Source organism: Sus scrofa, chromosome X (assembly GCF_000003025.6).
Source record: "Sus scrofa isolate TJ Tabasco breed Duroc chromosome X, Sscrofa11.1, whole genome shotgun sequence".
Classification (NCBI taxonomy): Eukaryota; Metazoa; Chordata; class Mammalia; order Artiodactyla; family Suidae; genus Sus; species Sus scrofa.
The window spans coordinates 4,113,458-4,132,353 of record NC_010461.5 but is presented as its reverse complement, the minus strand read 5'-3'; positions in this window follow the sequence as shown (position 1 = coordinate 4,132,353).

The following is an 18,896-nucleotide window of genomic DNA, read 5'->3' as shown; positions in this document are numbered from 1 at the left end:
TCCTTACCATTTTTTAGTTATGGCAAAGCTGTCAGATATCAATTATGAGGACTCACTTCCTCTGTGCTTTGTCTCCTCTAAAGCATTTGCAGACAGTACAGGAGCTCAGCTAATAGCTCTGGCATCATTTCATCAGAACTCTTTTTGTTGGAATTCTCACCATGGCTCAGTGGAAATGAATCTGACTAGCATCCATGGGGATGCAGGTTCCATCCCTGGCCTCACTCAGTGGGTTAAGGATCCAGTATTGCAGTGAGCTGTGGTGTAGTTTGCAGACACGACTTGGAGCTGGTGTTGCTGTAGCTGGGGCGTAGGCTAGCAGCTACAGCTCCAATTCGACCCCTAGCCTGGAACCTCCAGATGCCATGGGTACAGCCCTAAAAAGACAAAAAAAAAAAAAAAAGTTTTTGTCAAACCTCTGACTATGCTGTTATCTTTTTCTTTACCCATTGATTTAATGTGCCATGACCAAACTCTACAGTTGTACAAATATTGTTTTCTCCCCCCAGAAATTGGTGTGGTTGATAAATATAAAGGGGAATGGACTCAAAGCCAATAGAAATGGGTTTAGCTCCAGTTTTCTGCATAATACATGATCTTAAATCATTAATGGCTCTGAAAAAAAAAATGCATGACCTGGCTGTGAAAAGCTGCGTGCATGTGTGTGTGTGTGTGTGTGTGTGTGTGTCCATGTGAAAAATCCCTTGGCAATGCTAAAACAGTACACAAACATAAAGTTTTGTTGTTACAGGGAGTTCCCGTCGTGGTGCAGTGGTTAACGAATCCGTCTAGGAACCATGAGGTTGAGGGTTTGATCCCTGGCCTTGCTCAGTGGGTTAAGGATCTGGCGTTGCCGTGAGCTGTGGTGTGGGTTGCAGATGCAGCTTGGATCCCGTGTTGCTGTGGCGTTGCTGTGGCTCTGGTGTATGCCGGCGGCTACAGCTCTGATTAGACCCCTAGCCTGGGAACCACCTTATGCCGCGGGAGCGGCTCAAGGAAAGGCAAAAAAAAAAAATTTTGTTGTTACAGATATTAATACTCTTGCTATTATTATCATACATCCTCAACTAGAATCAATCCTCAAGATTTGCCTCATGTCAGTTAATAATAGCTTGCCCCTCCCAAGACAGTCCTTTTATTATGCATATGGACTATAATTGCATTTTTGATGTTTGGATGATTTTGAAAATCATTAAAAGACCATTGTAGTCTTGAGCACTTTTTCTGCAGTGCACTTCCTCAAATGCTTGATATGATGCATATGCATTGATCATTTATGTCCTTTTGCAGGGTGGGGGGAAGCCTCATCAAGCTGATGGTGCCAGTTCACTGAATGCATTACCAATGACTAGTTATTAATCTTATAACCTTTTCTAATTAACAAAATAAACTGTAAAATGAAGACAAATCAAATGTATCCAAGGGTGAAATCCATTCAGGCACTAAATGCATACTTACGCCAAAAAAACTAAATCTATGAATACTTCACTATGGAGGGAAGCTGGTCTGTGCTTATTTATAGACAAAATGCAAAGATGCAAACAAGCTCCTTTGTCCCTTGCTTCTCTGCGTCTGCTTTCAGGATGCTCTTGAAATTGCCGAGGATAAGTAGTACAAACATTGTCATTGTTGTTATTTATTTCACAGACTGCTCCTTACAAGAATCGCAGAGTTGCAGGATAAATAGCAAAACACAGAGAAATCACAAACAACAACACACAAATTTGTAGCAGCAAAACATTTACCCACAGGAAAAAAAAAAATCATACACAAGGAGTTGAAAAGAAATCGGAGGCGAGAATCATGAAAATGAAGTGGATTAAATGCTATGGACAGCAGCAGTACATATGTATGTCTTTGGAACAAGTGCAGAATAGCTAAGGGGCAGGTTTTTTTTCAAGAGGCAGTGCTTGAGAAACAGAGTTTATTAAATCAAAATGTAGTGCAGGGTTTCTCTGAAATCTGAGCCCAGGTAATTTTGTGTTGGGGGCAGGAAGAGGTGCTGTTCTGTGCACTGTAGGATGTTTCACAAAGTCTCTGGTCTCTGCGCATTCGAGGCCGGGAGCAGCCCTGGCACCTCCTGACTCCAGCTTTGATGACTAAGATTCCTCCAGAGAAAGAAGAATGCATGTCTGCCCCAACCTTGATTCTTATCTGAAACCCTGTTTTTCCCCTTTTAGATGATAAAACTCCCTGCCATTCTTCCCCAAAGGAGGGCACAGCCTTTAGGGCATTAGCCTGCTGTGGCCTCCTTTGCCTGGCAAAGCAAAAAAAAAAAAAAAAGCTAGTTTTTCCTCCTCCATGCAACACACACTCTGTACTTCTATTTGGCACTGGTGGACGGAGGCTGAGTTTCAGCAGCACTAACTCCTTTCCTCCACCTCTTCCCCCCGACAGGAGAGCTGTGGGGAGAGAGAACAACTCCCTAGTGTGTGTCTGGAGAGGGGTCCTAGCACAGTATTCATGGAAAAACAAATATAAACCATGGACCTGCTGCTCAGGAGGCAAACCCATAACAGGCATTTGCATGAAATGCTGCAGGCCCCTGCAGATGCTCCTGGATTTACTGAAGGCTTTCTGTGCCCTGCGTGGAAAGACCATAAACCTCTGGCTAAGCCGTCCTTGGTCAGGGAGGCCTGTGCTCAGCTCAAGGTGGAGTGGAATGGCCTCTTGCTGATCTGCCTGTGCTGGACAGACCCAAGGAGGTCCTCTGACCTTCCCACGCCCTTGGGTAATTCTCTCCTCAGCAATATGAGCAGAACCTCTGACCGTCTTCCAACCACGGCAAAGGGGGTGTGATATCACTCCTGGGTTAGGTTTCATGGCAGAAGTGAAGAGACTGTGTGGCTATAATTGAACTCTCTCTCATCAGTGGACCTCCAATTAACCCAAACAGTGACTCTCTTGGGTGAGCCTGACCTAGTCTGGTGAGACTCTCTCTCTTTTTATTTTTATTTTTATTTTTATTTTTTAGAGCTGCACCCCATGGCACATGGAGTCTACCAGGCTAGGGGTCAAATTGGAGCTACAGATGCCAGCCTATGCCACAGACACAGCAGTGTGGGATCTGAGCCACGTCTGCAACCCACATGACAGCTCATGACAACACCAGATTCTTAACCCACTGAGCCAGGCCAGGGATTGAGCCTGCATCTTCATGGACACAAGTTTGGTTTGTTACCATTGAGCCATGATGGGAACTCCCAGGTGAGATTCTTAAAGGAGGGCCTTGGACTACCCAGAGCGCCCAAGTGGCAGAACCACCCACCCCCTTTCTCAGTCACTGACTTCAAAAGACAAGTTGGCAGGCATGCCACTGTCACAAGAAAATAATTTCTGCCAAAAAACAAAGGGGACTTGGGTGCAAATTCTCCCTGAGACAAGCCTCCAGAGGAAAGGGCAGCTCAAGTGATACCTGAGAAACAGCTCAAGGGATGACAGCCTTGAGACATTGAGCAGATGACCCAGCTAAGTGGTTCCTGGGTTCCTGACCCACAGAAAGTGTGAATGAGATAACAGGCAGGTGGTGATGTAAACCACCAAGTTTGCAGTTATTTTTTATGCAGCAATGGATAACGAATCCACGACCCATGCCCACTCTCCTTCACAAACACCCTTCCCTAGGAATCAGACTTCCCAAAGTTGTATTAAAAGACATTAAACTTCTCAAAGAAGATGTACCGATGACCAGCAGGCACGGGAAAAGATGTTCAACATTGATAATCACTACAGAAATGCAAATCAAAACTACAATGAGGGACCATCTCACAAGAGTCAGACTGGCTGTCATTAAAAAGTCTACAAATAAAAAATGCTGGAGAGGGTGTAGAGAAAAGGGAGCCCTCTTACACTATTGGTGGGAATGTAAACTGTACAGCCACTATGGTAAACAGTATGGAGGTGCCTCAGAAAACTAAATATAGAACAACCATATGACCTGGCAATCTCACTCCTGGGCATATAGCTGGACAAAACTTTCATTCAAAAAGATACATGCATCCCTATGTTCAGTGCAGCACTATTCAAAATAGCCAAGACATGGAAACAACCTAAATGTCCATCAACAGATGAATGGATTAAGAAGATATAGTACATATATGCAATGGAATACTACTCAGCCATCAAAAAGAATGAAATAATGTCATTTGTAGCAACATGGATCCAACTAGAAATTATCATTCTAAGTGAAGCAAGGCAGACAGAGAAAGACGAATACCATATGATATCACTTCTATGTGGAATCTGAAATATGGCACACATGAACCTATCTATGAAACAGAAATAGACTCACAACCTAGAGAACAGACTTGTGGTTGCCAAGGGAGAGGGGGAGGGAGTGGGATGAATGGGGAGTTTGGGGGTGGTAAACACAAATTATGACATTTAGAATGGGTAGGCAGTGAGGTCCCACTGTATAGCACAGGGAACTATAGCAAATCCCTTTGGATAGAACACGATGGAGAAGAATATAAAAAAGAATCACTTTGCTGTACAGTAGAAATTGGTATAACATTGTGAATCGACTATACTTTCTGTTTTGGTCACACCTGCAGCCTGTGGAAGTTCCAGGGCCAGGGATCAAACTGGAACTATGGCAGTGACCCAAGCCACATCAAGCTACAGACCCACTAGGGAACTCCAACTATACTTTAATAGAAAAAAATATTTTGGCCATGCCCTGGGGCATGTGGAAGTTACTGGGCCAGGAATTAAACCCATGTCACAGTAGCAACCCAAGCCGCTGCTGTGACAATGCCAAATCCTTAACCTGTTGAGCCACAAGAGAAATCCCTGGGGGGAAAATTTTTAAATCTAATAAAAAAGAAAAAAAAAGGCATTAACATGGGACTTTGCTTGTGGCATAGTGGTTAAGGATCCTGTCAAGTCTTTGCTCATTTTATCTCTCTCTCTATCTTCTTCTTTTTCTTCTTCTTTTTTTTTTTGGCATTTTAGGGCTGCGCCCATGGCATATGGAGGTTCCCAGGCTAGGGGTCAAATGGGAGCTATAGCTGCTGGCCCACAGCACAGCCAGAGCAACACTAGACCCGAGCAGCCTCTGTGACCTACACCACATCTCATGGCAATGCCAGATCCACAACCCACTAAGCGAGGCCAGGGATCGAACCTAAAACCTCATGGTTTGGAGTCAGATTCATTTCTGCTGTGCCATGAAAGAAACACCTGCTCATTTTATCTCTTGGTGAAACAGGAGGAGACCCACGGAGAGCATGAATTTAGTTGGAATTTATTCACATGCAACATGAAGAGCTAACCAAGCTTCTGATTACCCACCCAGAATCCATGTCTCCAATATCTTCTGCTTTTACCATTCTCTGATCAATTCTCTTTAAAAGTTAAGGTGAATTTTTAATATGGACTCTATCCTGCATCTTAACATTCCATGTTATGTTTAAATAAAGTAGAAGCATATCAGAATGGCTTTGTTGAAAGCATTTCTCACTCCCTACGGAAACTTGATAAATACTGAACAACTCGAAAAATTATGTATACTGCTCTCAGACACATCAAGCTTGGGGGGTGGGGGTAAGGGCAGTTTTATTGATTCCTGTTTGCATCTGCCAATTCATTTTATGCAGTCAAATACATTTTTCCCCAGTGCTCACACTGGATTTTGAATATGCCTCATGTTAAGGAAATACATTTATTGCCAGAAATCAGTGAAGGGTTGAAAAGGGGCAAATTCAGAATAAACCATTGTCCTCAACATGTGTCCTGGAAACACACTGCCTCAGACACAGTCCTGTGTCAAAGACAGCTAAATGTTTGAGGTCCCTTAAAAGCTCAGTTTTATCAGGTCCTCTCTGGGCCAAGAGAGAAATCCTGAGGTATTTCAGAGAAGTCTCCTAGATGGAGTTTCAATTCAGATACAGAAAACAGCACCTCAAACAACCCTTCACGACCCTATAATACCTCACTTTTCTCCAATCTTTCCAGCACACGGCCTGAAATCTCACATCATGGGCTATTAGGACAATGATAAGTAGATAATTTTTAACTTTACCATAAGGGCTAGAAGCAATGGATAAACGCATAGGATGGACAGAAATGCAGTGGTTGAAAGGGGCTTTGAAAACCAGTGAAATAATGTCCTAGGATTCCCCACTGCTGCTGGGAGAAATCAAAGAATCTCTTTCTCTATGTCATTCAGGATGTGAGCCACATCAACACTGGACTGGAGCCAAATTTGCAACCTACATCACAACTTGTGGCAAGGCTGGATCCTTAACCCACTGAGCAAGGCCGGAGATTGAACCAGCATCCTCATGGATATTATGTCAGGGTCTTAATCCACTGAGCAACAACAGGAACTTCTTGTGTCCAATTTTTGAAGTACAATTTCCATAAGCTTCGAACCTAACTAACAAAAGTAAACAACAGAAGTAGTGTATTTTCTCTATCTATGTGGCTGTACTTACAAATTACCATCCCACTTTGCAATGAAAGGTAAATTTGAGTGTGAGCAACCCAGGAAAATAAAAAGATCTACATTCAAATACTTATGTATGCCCCAGGTGGCATTATGCCTGTGACCTGAGTCTACTTTGTGTTCATTTCATGCTCGTGATTGCCAACAATACTTGAGTCTAAAAGCCATCCTCACAGACCATGCTTAAATGTATCTCCTTGCAACCCAGCTCAGGGCAATGACCTTATGGCCAGATCTTAATGTTTACTAGTGCTTTTATATGCCAAAGCCTTTCAGAGTGGCACGTATGATCCTGCAAGGTAGGCACCAACAAACCCATGTCCCGAGAGTGACACATCATCTCCAAAGTGTCTCTGACAAGATAGCATGAGAGACTAAGCACATTTGTGATAAGAATCCAAGAGTCTGTTCATATTGGTATTATCTGTGGGAGGACTGTTCCTCTTGTTGTTGTTGTTTTTTTATTTTGTTTTATTTTGTTTTTTGTTTTTTCTTTTTAGGGCTGCACCCACAGCATATGGAGGGTCCCAGGCTAGGGGTCAAATCAGAGCTGCACCTGCCAGCCTACACCACAGCTACAGCAACATCAGATCTGAGCTGCATCTGCAACCTACACCACAGCCCATGGCCACGCCAGATCCTTAACTCACAGAGCGAGGCCAGGGATCGAACCTGCATCCTCATGGATGCTAGTCAGGTTTGTTTCCACTTAACCACAATGGGAACTCCTGTTGTTGGGTTTTTTTTAGGGCTGTACTTGCAACATGTGGAAGTTCTCAGGCTAGGAGTCAAATGGAGCTGCAGCTGCCGGCCTGCACCACAGCCACAGTAACGTGGGATCTGAGCTACATCTGCAACCTACACATAGCTTGTGGGAATGCCAGATCCACCACCTACTGAGTAAGACCAGGGATCAAACCCGCATCCTCCCGGACACTATGTCAGGTTGTTAATCTGCTAAGCCACAACATGTCCTGTTGCTTTAATCAGTGGTCTAATCAGAAATATGTGTAGGGAAGCCCTATACTGAGCAGCAGCTTGAAACTAACAACTATCCCTGCCTTTCAGCAAGGGCAGAGTTCCCAAAATCTTTGAAGACAGTGACATGTTTGTGGCAGCCACCGTGAGAAGACAGCCAACTTCTCTGGAAGTTCATTCCAGCCTCAGAGATCCTCACAGAGAAAGCCAGGGCTCGAGGCACCCGGTTCTCATTTTCCTCCCTCCCTCTGAGTTGTCACAGGGGCTCACCAGTGATTGGTCAGACCATCCTAGAGGTGGAAGTGCAGAATGCATGGGTACTGTGCCCACGGTCCAGCCTCCTGTAGCACAGAGCAAGCAGGAGGAGAAGAGGATGGGGGTGAACTCAGTGGATGACCCATCACAGTGAGGAGTCCCTTGCCCCCCACCCAGCCTCCACCTTCCCTGGACAGCTCTATCTGAACTACAAGATCATTCCCCAGCATCCACAGAGCATCAGCATCCAAACCCACAGCTGGACCAGAAGTATAACACCCAGCACCAATTGCGAACTTACTGCAGATGCCAGGCACTGTGCACCATCTGCAAACCCACCCTTTTTCTTTTTAGGGCTGCACCTGCAGTGTACAGAAGTTCCCAGGCTAGGGGTCAAATGGGAGCTATTGTTGTTGGCCTACACCACAGCCACAGCCACAACAGATCTGAGCTGCATCTATGACCTATGCTGCAGCCTGTGGCAACGCCCCAGATGCTGAACCCACTGAGCAGGGCCAGGGTTCAAACCTACATCCTCACAGAGACACCATTGGGTCCTTAACCCCTGAGCCAACCCTTTTTTAATCCTCCCAACAATGTCATTAGAGAGGTATTTGGTCGGGGATGAAAGCTGTGAGCTGTAGGGAAGAATCCAGAAACCTTTCCAGACTGCAAGGGGGGTAACGAGAAGGAGTGGGATGGAAGTGTGCATGGTCTGAGCCCAGAGCCTGTTCGCGCCTCCCAGATGTCAGTGGGCATTAGCAGCACTGGGAACCTGGGGTCCTGTGGGATGCATGGTGCCAGGTCACTGGGGGAACCACACATAGACTACCAGGTGATGAAAATCTATGCTCCTTTTCTGGTTCATGATCACAGCCACTGCTGGACTCGAAGGGCAGACTAGCAAGGGTGTGAGCCACAGTGACGGCTCCCAGCTGGGTCTCCCCGTCCTCTGATGAGAGACATTGGAAAAGCACACAGGTTACAGTTTTCTCTCCGGCAGCAGACGCACAACTGCCGCCAACACATGGGCCCTTCCACCACATCCCAGAGACCCTGTTCAATGGAACACACTGCTTCCTTCAGGGCTGTGTACATTTATTCTCCACCTCCACTCTGGCCTTCCCATCCAGGAGCCAGGTTCTCCGATGTCAAACTAGAACCTTCTGGGACATAAATCCCATGTTTCTTGTCCCCTGTGGAGACACTCCCTTCTTAAATTCCCAAAGTACAACACTGACAGAAAGACCAGACATGGAAAATGAAAATCAGGATGAATCACATCATCCATTCACAAATGGATACAAATATAAGTACACAAGTGGATACAAATACAAATGATAAAAATACAATACAAATGGATACAAATATACAACTGGACACACACAAATGGATACAAACACAAATGGATACAAATACTTATACAAATGGATACAAATATAGATACATAAATATATACAAAACCACAAATGGATGCAAGTGCAAATGGATATAAATATTAGTACAAATGGATACAAGTATAAATACCCAAATGGATACAAATACACAAATGGATACAGATGCAAACACAAACAGATACAAGATTAAAAAACCATATTCTGTTTGCCTCACTCACCACCAAATAACATTGTGATTAGAAGATATATAGTGAATCCTTTGGTCCATTTTTCTTGAAATAGCTTTTGGCTCTCCTTGTGTTTTTCTTACCGACAGATGAGTTCATCCTTCATCCTGTAATTGTGGACTATGCATCCCAAGACTGATTTTTTTTCCTTGGGTTTTCCTATAAATGAATATTCCATCTTGTTGACTTTACAGGCTTTTCTTGCCACAGTGTTCCTGGCACCCACACTAAGATCTTACCCAATGCAAACACTCTCACTCCCATCCTGACTTGACCGCAGCAATCTGCATGACATCTATCAACCATCTAGGGTGCTGGGAGGTATCTTACACACCTTGAAGGTGCATACCTTCCCAACACCTTTCCTTTCAAGCTGGATGTCTCAGGTGGGCTTGCCATTCTCTTTTGTTCTACATTGCCCTTCTCTTGTCATTTTTTGCTGCAGACTAAATGGCCTGTGCCCCTCCAAGACCCATATGTGGAAGCCTTAACCTCCATGGAAGGGAAGTAGGAGGTGGTGACTTTGGGAGATGATGAGGTCATGAGGGTCGGATTTCATGAAAAGGACCCCAGATTTCCCTGACTCCTTCCACCATATGAGGACATACAGACAAGGGAACCATCTATGAAATATGAAGAGAGGCATCACCAGGAACTAAATCAGTGGGACCTTGAACATGGATGCCTAGCCTCCAAAACTCTGAGAAATAAATGTGTGTTGTTTAAGCCACCCAGTCTGTGGTATCCTATGACAGCAGCCTGAACAGACTGAGACATTGCAGCAGCAAATAATGCAGGACAGTTCAAGGACCAGTCCTTTAGAATGTTTCTATAGTAGTTCAGGTTTGAGGAGGGGGTGTCTTTAAATCTGCTACTCAAAATCTTATTGAGAACATTAGAACAAAGGAGACCCAGACAAACCAGCTTCATCATGTGGGTATCTTCTGATGTCGTCTAAATAGGCACCTGTTTCCCACCTCAACTGCTTTGTGGACAATGACAAAAAGCAGAATCATAGAAACATTAGCCTTTAGTCACACAAGCATGTGTGCAAAATTTCTCTGTGGTCCTGGAAAATGGGAATTCTGTGAGATCAAAGCTCACCCATCTCTGCCAAGCTTTAAAGCAAGTTAAAGATAAGACTGTCTGGATTTCAGGGTTTGATTTAGGCCTCAGGATCAAGAAGGTTGCACTGCAGTCACCAGGTGTCTACGATTTCTGTTCTATCAGAAGTTTTAGTTTCAAACCAAGAACCAACCCCAATACATCCTGGTGACTCTGCAGGTTCTCTCACATGGTTGATATTAAGGTGCAAAAGAAAAAGAAAAAAAAATCTTGAAACTTTGCATTGCATTTGAAACACAGCTGGACTTCTCTAGTTTCATAGAAATCTAAAGAATCTGTGATGTTTTCCACTGTCAACCACAGAACTTGTGTCTATGTCATTAAAAAAAAAAAAAACCAAAAAACAAAGAACCCCAAACTGCAGCACATAATCCACATTTTTCTGGTGAATCTTTGAAGGTTATGTGTTTGATGGTGGGTTTTTGCCCAACTCAGAAAATGCCATAATTATTGATGGTGATCTAAAAGAGTCATTTTTCATCCCGGACATGGAAGAAAGATAAGAAAATAGATGCTGTCCAATTCACTAATGCCTTTTATATTTCTATAGAAGCAATGTGTGGGTTTCTCAGGGAAAGTACAGAAAGAAAGGTTAGCAAGCCAAAGGTTCACAGAATCAATGCAAAGAGCTGTGCATTTTCTTCCATATTTTGAAGGCTCACTGAAGTGATTTTCTGATATACACACTTCTGCCAAAAAAAAAAAAAAAAAAAAGAATGTGCACATCTGTATTCCCAGAATGACGATGACAAGGGACTCATCTTTCTTGGAATATGTGAGTGGATGGCTTTGCCCTCAGGAAGAAAAAAAGAAGCATTTGAACCATGTTCTATCTGGGTGCCATAGCAACGGGAGGCCAACGATCAAGACAGGATTCGGTTTAGTTGGTCCGGCTGCTGCCATATCTTAAAACAGCTCATGCTTCAACACAGCCCTTCGTGTATGTCCCTATGAATCAGGGCACTGAGTTTAACACTCTGGAGCTACCATGCTGGCGGTATCGAGCTCAGAGGGAGGCTGGGAGGAGCAAAAGGACCCGAGAAGACAGAAAGCACGGCTGTCTGAGAGGTCAGTTCACATTCCAGGGCTGCTGCAACAAACGCCCGCATGTTTCATGACTCAAATCAACACACAGGCAGTTTCTTACTGTTCTGGTGGCCGTAAGTCTGAAAGAGGCGTTAAAGGGATGGAACTGAGGGGCTGACAGGATGAGATTCCATCCAGAGGCTCCAAGGAGGAATCCACCTCCCTGTCTTTTCCTGCGTTGAGAGGCTCTACCCGTACGCACGGTCACATTCTTTTGCTCTCTGCTTCTGTTCACATCTCCTTCTCTGGCTCTGATTGACCCTTGCTCTTCTCTGGCTCTGATTGACCTTTGTGGGGATTATCCAGGGATCACCTGTACAACTCGGGGTCCTAAAACTACACCTGCCAAGTCCTGTCTGTTGTGCAAGGTAACATACTCACAGTTCCGAGGATTAGGACATGGACATGGCTTTGGGGGATGATGCTGTTAACTGCCTATCATACTCATTCTAATGGGGTTCCCTCAGTTCCCTCCAGTGGTTTCTGAGGGACTCTTCCTTACTTGGCTGACAGAGGGAATCCTGATCATGGCCTGGTCTTGTGCCTCCAGGTCTTTCCTTGGTGAATCTTCAGCCTTTATTTATTTATTTACTTATTCATTCACTTATTTTTTTTTTGTCTTTATTCAGGGCTGCACCTAAATAAAGAAGTTCCCGGGCTAGGGGTTGGATCAGAGCTGCAGCTGCAGGTCTATGCCACAGCCACAGCAACACAGGCTCTGAATAGCATTCATGACCAACACCACAGCTCACAGCAAAGCTGGATCCTTAACCCACTGAGCGAGGCCAGGGATGGAACCTGTGTCCTCACGGATGCTAGTTTGGTTCTTAACCTACTCACCACAATGGGAAGTCCTCTAGCCATTTTTTTTTAAGTCCTTATTAAGGAGTTCCCTTCATGGCTCATTGGTTAATGAACCCGACTAGGTTCCATGAGGATGCAGGTTTGATCCCTGGCCTCGCTCAGTGGGTTAAGGATCTGGCATTGCTGTGAGCTGTGGTGTAGGTCGCAGACATGGATTGGACCCTGCATTGCTATGGCAGTGACATAGGCTGGAAGCTGGGCTCTGATTCGACCCCTAGTCTGGGTAGCATCTATATGCCATGGGTATGGCCCTAAAAAAGTTAAAAAAAAAAAAAATCCCCATTACAAGGCACTCTCTTTCCATTTTATGAATCCTGGCTTCTTGACCCGCCGTGCTTGTCATATTAACATATGCTCTCTTCCCTTTCGTCCTTCACGGTCACCCACTGGGAATCTCTCCTTTCCTCAGAGAACTCTCCTTTCAGATCCTTCCTATCTTCCACGACTGCCGTTTAGGTGCAAGGCAGAATCCCAGTATCACACTGGAGGACAACATCCTTACTTATTTATTTATTTATTTAGGCTCTTTTTGTCTTCTTAGGGCCACACCCACAGCATATGGAGGTTCCCAGGCTGGGGGGTCTCATCAGAGCTACAGCTGCCAGCCTACATACACCACAGCCACAGCCACGCCAGATTCGAGCCGTGTCTGCAACCTACACACAGCTCATGGCAATGTGGGACCCTTAACCCACAGAGCGAGGCCAGGGATCGAATCTGCAACCTCACGGTTCCTAGACAGATTTGTGTCCACTGCACCACGATGGGAGCTCCGATATCCTTATTTGCATCAGCGTTTTATCCCCGAGCTCCAAACACCACTTCTTGCATGTGACTCACTCACTCATGCGTTCAGTCACTCAACAAGTATTTACGGAGCACATACTATATGCCAGGCACTATTCTAGGTACTCACATAAGTTGGCGACTCAACAAAGTGAGTGAGTGCGCTAGTTGCTTTATATGCTGAAAAAAAAAAATGATTGCCAGCATATTTGGGCTTAGGTTTGAACTCTCTAGAAGCATGTATGATTTGAAAGAAATCACATCCACAGACATCAAAACTTGAAAAATAATATTTTCTACCATCAGGAAAAGTTTATGTAGTTTGTGTAAACTGTTAGGGACATGGCTCCTAACCAATGCTCAAAGAACTGCAGATATGATTCATTATTATTATTATTTTTACGGCTGCACCTGAGGCACATGGAAGTTCCCCGGCTAGGGGTCAAACTGGAGCTTCAGCTGCCAGCATACACCACAGCCACGGCAAGGCTGGAACTGAGATACATCTGTGACCTACACTGCAGCTCATGGCAATGCTGGATCCTTAATCCACTGAATAACACCAGGGATTGAACCCCCATCCTCACAGACACTGCACTCAGTAGGGTTCTTAACTTACTGAGCCACAACAGGAACTCCTATAACTATTTTTATAAGAATTGTATCAGGAGAGGAATTTGCAGAAGCAATGCCTGCTTGTCTTACCAGCCATGTGTCAGCTACATGGTAGCATGTGACGTGGGGTTTTGCTTCCCACCGTACTTTGGAAAAATGGCAAAGCAATGTCAATATATTGCCTTAATAAAAATTGTGGATGAAATTTGTGTCTATATCTATATCCTATGTATATATATCTTCTCCATTATAAATCTCATGGTTTCTTTTATTGGCACTTGGCTTTATGTCCTTTGTCAGGCTTTTAGGCAACTGGAGTTCCATTGGGAACTGTACTGACTCGGGCATTGCCTGGCCAAAGATGGACAGATATGTGCAAATATATGCCCAGTTGGCTTTCATCATATTTAATATGTGTGTAAAGGGTCTTGATTTGCTCCAGAGTCTTAGGAGAGGGCCTGGAGGGGAAAAAAACTTCTCTATTTCAAACTGAGAAAACCCATTTTTACATTGATTAGCCTACAGACCTCTCATAAGGATATCTACCAAGTTTCATCACCTCTGCACACCCAAGATAATAGAAGGATCAAATGCAAAGAAATCATACAGGAGAAATACAGAAAATATAGAATACTGAATTACTTGATCTATTCTTCCAACCACTGCTTCATTCCTTTCTCTTCCCCTTCTCTCTTTTCTTGTTACCTCCTGATTCCCTGTGACCAAAAGCCAGAAGCCCTATGCATCACAAGGAAGTTCTCTCTTCCTTGACCTAGTCCACAGTCTTGCCTTGGTGTTGAGGGAATAATTCTCAGTAAAATGCCTTCTTATTCCATTTGAGAAAGGCTTCTGGATTCCCAACATGAAGAGGCAAATGCTAAGAATTGATGAACACAATCAAAACACACTTTTCTGTTCTACTCCTCTTGGAACCAGTTCAGCCTCTCAGAAAAGCTAGAAAAATGTAGATTCTGATTTGCATGACTTAAATACTTCACAACGTGATGGAATAGGACCTTTAAAAACAGTGAATCACTACATTGTATACAGGAAACAGATATCACATTATAAATCAACTCTATTTCAATCATTTAAAAAACCCACAACCAAACAAAAGAACACTTCCATCACTGTGAACCAGAGGCAGGCACCCAGTGAGGAGAGGGGAGTGAGATGAGAAACTGAATGAGAACAAGGTCCTAGTTCCACTCTGGCTCAGTGGAAAGGAATCCGACTAGTATCCAAGAGGACACAGGTTCGATCTCTGGCCTCGCTCAGTGGATGGGGGATCTGGCATTGCCATGAGCTGTGGTGTAGCTTGCAGACACGGCTCGGATCCCGCATTGCTGTGGCTGTGGTGTGGGCTGGCAGCTGCAGCTCTGATTTGAGCCTTAGCCTGGAAACTTCCAAATGCTGCAGGTGCAGCTCTAAAAAGCATGTGCATGCACACACACACACACACACACACAAAACTAAGGTCCTCCCTGACCCCCAAAAGAGAAAATACCTCTAGTGAAAGGGACAATGATATGGACAAATGATACTAGTATTACATGCCTGGGTTGGTAACAGATTTTACAAGGACAGGTGTGATTAATTTTTCTTGAGCAGGGGCCAGCAAAGACAGTGAAATGATGACCAAAGTTGACCATGTTTTTGAACAGAAGGAAACCAGGCACAAGAAACAGGGGACAGCAGGAAAAAGACACTGAAACACGAAATTGAGACCATGAAAGCCATGCTGTTTAATGAAGTACGTTGGAGACATGATTCGTGATACATACCCTCCTTAGATTTTTTTTTTCTTTTTATAGCTGCACCTGCAGCATATGGAAGTTGCCAGGCTAGGGGTTGCATCAGCACCGCAGCTGCGACCTACGCCACAGTTGTAGCAACAAAGTCTCTGAGTCACATCTGGGACCTACACTGCAGCTTGTGGCAATGCCAAATCCTTAATCCACTAGGTGAGGCCAGGGATTAAACCTGCATCCTCATGGACACTACGTCAGGTTCCTAACCTGCTTAGCCACAATGGGAACTCCCTCCTGTCTGGTTTTTCATACATGTTTTCAAAAATGAAAATGTCCAAGAAGCCCCACAGTGAAGAAACCCATTTAAAGGAACCAGCATTTCACAGATGAGCTGGGCAGCAGACACTTTGCTTGAAGGGCCTGGTAGCACCTGAATATTAATACTTGGGAAATTGTGCGCCAGGGTGCCATGTTCTTTCAGAAGAGACTGAGTCTTGGGAGAGGGGGCTATAAGGATCAGAGGGACTTCTGCAGAGAGGCCAGGCCACCTTCTTGTGGGTGCTCTGGCTGGAACCATGCACATCTGAAATGAGAACTATAGCTTGCATACAGACCAGTATGACTGGACATCCGGTTAACCTCTTCTCTCTGCCCAAGCATCCTCACAAGAAACCTGAATTTAAGAATCAATGACAATGCTGGATCCTTAACCGCGAGGCTCCTAGGGAACTCCTGAATTGTATCTTTTGAATTCTCGCTCCTGGGTTTGACTATAACACATACAATAGCTTTTTCTTTCTAACTCAAAAAAAAAAAAAATCAGTCGGACTAGCAGAAACTGTATTTTGTTCACGGGTGTGAGCAGATCTGCCACGGCATTGAAAGGCAGGCAGTGGACGGATTTTTCCATGCATGTAAAACTTGCCAATCAAGTGACACTAACCATCTCTGCTTTGGCACATGCACACCAATTCCCCCATTCACTCTTTGGCCACTGAGCAGATACCAGCAATGATATGAAAAACCCCTCTCTCTCATCCACCAGGCTCAGAGGAATCAACAGGATTTTTCACGGACCTTAAAAACCAAGTTCAGGAAGGACAGTCCTACAGAAATGCTGACAAAGGTTTTGGGAGTTCCCACTGTGGCTCAGCAGTCATGAACCTGGTTAGAATCCATGAGGACACAGGTTCAATCACTGCTCTCACTCAGTGGGTTAAGGATCTGGACTTGCTGTGACTGTGATGAAGGCCAGCAGCTAAAGCTGTTTCGACCCTAGCCTGGAAACTTTCATATGCTGCAGGTACAGTCCTAAAAAGACAACAAGCAAACAAACAAAGGTTTTGCCTGTCAGCCTTGGATCTAAGGACATATACTGTACCAAGATGCTGAGATGTCCAACATGGTGTTGAGATGACGGCCGAATGTGGAGAGGAAGGAGCAGACGGCTCAGAAGGGGCGAGGTGAGTAAGATTCCAGAAGCAAAAGATAATCAGCAGTGACTGAGGATGTTCCATGCCCAGGCACTGTGTCCTGTAGTCTTTCTTCCTCCTCCCAACCCTCTGATACTGGCAGGTGGAAAGTCCTCAGATTTTGCAGGTGAGGACAATAGAGCTGAGCAGATGAGGAAATGTGCCCAGGGTCACACGGCTAATGTAGAACTGTGAATTGGATCCAAAAGGCTGCAGAGGAAGCTCAGCCTCTTTGAGGCCACATCTGGGGTGCGAGCGTGAGCGGTCAGTGCACGTGTGGCTCAGGGCGCATGGTGGTGCAGGGGGTGGGAGTGGGGAGTGAGAAATATCAGACCCCATGGTGTGACACTGTTCATGTTACCCCCACCCCCCAAAAAAACTCCAGATCATCTGCTGCCTAGTTCCTATCCTCTTAGAAAGCAGAGGAGCAAAAGGGTGATGTTCTAGCCAAGCGGAAAGGCAGAGATGAGGACGAAAAGCGAGAATCTGGGCAACTTCAGGGTCAGAGCAGAAGGGAATGCTGGGGTCCCCAGAGGCTGGTAGCCCAGGCTGCCCCACCCATGATGCTGCCTGAGACCCTAAGAAATAAGGAGGTTCTTTATTCTTCTGTAAGGCTGACAAATCAGGGGGCTGAATAACCTGACACCAAGAGCAAAGAGCTGGACAGCAGGTGCATCCCCCCAAAAAAACCCCAACCTCCCCAAGAGTTTGTTATCTTGAAATGCAGGGTCAACTCCGAGGTTTTTTCCCATCATCGTTGGACATGGGGGGTTTTTGACAGTAAGACAAGGACCCATAGCAAATCATGAAAGGTACCTTCCCTCTACACACACACACTCCTGAAATGTGGTGTGACATATTTTGATGTGTGTTTTGTTGCTGGTCCAGGAGCCTGTGGCTCTTGCAAGAAGCTTTCCTTTAACTTAGAGTGGTTGTTTTGTGAGTTTGGCTGAATCCCAAGCCAAAGAAAGAACTGCAGCACCACAGTGCTTACCCAGACCACTGACAAGCCGGCCCCCATTCTCGCTTCCACTTGGATGGTTTCTGTGAATTTTCCTCAAGCTGCTCTTGATGCAAAGGCATCTGCCGACCTTAAACAAACATTTGGCACTCATTTCCTTAAGTCTGCTCATTTAGATGTTTGATGATTCACAGGCTGCCAAAAGATGTGTATGCCACTGACAACGGGGAGCAAAGCGCCTTGAAGAATCCGGTTACATTCCAACTTCCTCAGGGTATCAGGCTGTGTTTACAGAGCTGGCAACTGGGACATCCGATGCATGTGTATCAAAGTCACCAGGAGGGTTTGCAAAAGCTATGGCCTTCCTGTGCATCTATGACACACCCATCCACAAGCTACAAGAACTTGTAAATAAGTGCATGGATATCCACATGACAGATTCAGTACTACTACTACTAATAGTATTCAGGTATGATTATCCACACACAGTTGATATTTCTGGAATCAGTCAACATGAATGCATAATGTGGCGAGCCTTCGTTAACTTCAGAAAGGTTTCCTTGGTGCATAATTTTCCCTCTACCTCCTTGGCCGCAAACAGCTAGACCCTCGGGCACAATGGAGTCATTTGGTTTATAGGAGAACAGGACAGTACTGAAGAGGAATCTGACCCTATACACAAAATGCATCCCAACGTCTGGATACCACAGAGGACATTCATGGGGCACAGTGCCAACCATCCTGTACATAGGAATCACGTGTATGCATTCCAATGTCATCGCCAATTTTGGGTTTTGTACCGACATGCATTTTGTAGTAATGCATGCTTCTGTGTAAGTCTCTTATGTGCTTTAAGTTCTCAGACCATCCAGAGTCTGTGGGTCCATCACTGATGGCTGTATGTATGGGATGCAGAAGACCAAGGTCACAA